This window comes from Carlito syrichta, unplaced genomic scaffold (genome assembly GCF_000164805.1).
Source record: "Carlito syrichta isolate Samal-C Ts95f unplaced genomic scaffold, Tarsius_syrichta-2.0.1 Scaffold304068, whole genome shotgun sequence".
NCBI classification, from domain to species: Eukaryota; Metazoa; Chordata; class Mammalia; order Primates; family Tarsiidae; genus Carlito; species Carlito syrichta.
In genome coordinates this window covers 444,777-446,064 of record NW_007248164.1, presented here as the reverse complement: position 1 = coordinate 446,064, position 1,288 = coordinate 444,777, and positions in this window count along the sequence as shown.

The window sequence follows — 1,288 nt, the reverse complement described above, 5'->3', positions numbered from 1 at the left end:
TGAATGTACCCCACATCTTTATAATAAAAATTTTTTAAAATATAGATGTGAACTCTGAATAACTGCATGCCAACAGTTTTCCAAGGTGAATAAAATGTTCCAATATTATATTGCAATGGCTGTAAAGCTCTATACTTAAAAAAACACATTGAGTGTATATTTTAAGGGGATGTATTTTCTGGTGTGTGAGTTTTATCTCAAACCAGTAAAAAAAAAAAAAAAAAAAAACCACAACAGGAAAAAAACAAAAACCTGCAGATGTGAGAAGAAGATAGGTCTATTTGGAGTCTTATATCATTGAACGAGTCATCTCTGCCCCTTTTTAAATGAGACCTTCTTTTATCACATTTGCACAAGAGAGGGAAAGGCAGTCCCTGGGCACTTCTGGGGTGTGGAACGCTCCAACACAAAGGGTACCTGGTCCTAAACCAGGGGAAGTGAGGGCCAGCTGGAGACCTAACTCCACCTGCATGCAGCCACCTTGCATGGTTAACCCTGACGTGTACCCCACATCTTTACAACTATAATAATAATAAGTATTAAGGATGTCTTCCTTTATAATATACAGTTAGTTCATATTGACAGTCACTCATGAGAGGGGGCGAAATATATCCTAGAACTATCTGACACTTTAAAAGCAATTCTATAATTATGTAGCACAAACAGGAGTTCATGATATCACCCCATAATCAAACATGAATAAGTATATAGAAAAACACAGAAATAAAAAATACAAAAAGTCTTATTTCAGTTTGGATCGTCATGTTTTGGAAGCTAGTGAGTTCTGGAAAAGAAAACTGCTGTGTTCTTTGATCTTTCTGGGGTTTGAAATTGCAGATGGGAATGTGTTCCTAAACACACTTGGCTACTTATTCTGTTTTGTTTTCTGGACATTCTTGCAAATCGCCAACCTTTTTTCTTTTTGTAACTTTGTGCCTTCCTTTTGCACTATTTTTTTTCTCTTGCCATGTTTTCCATGTCCCAACTATCTGAAACTGCTTTCCTAGCAAAGTTTCCAGAGCAGAGAAAGATCATCTTACATAACTAAAGCAAGTAACTAAAGACACAGGAAGAGCCCACCACCCACCATCTCGAAAGACGTAGAAGCTAGAAAAAATGAATTCCAATTTCAAGGCAATCAAACGCCAAAATCCCTTCCCTCCCTTGAGCTTCCTCCTGTGTTCTTCGTGACATCTATTCTGCATGATGCCCAGGTTATGCACTTGTGGTTATAATAACCATACAGCTTCCCTGCTCTTATACAGTCAGTTGCTTTGACCCAGGGGCT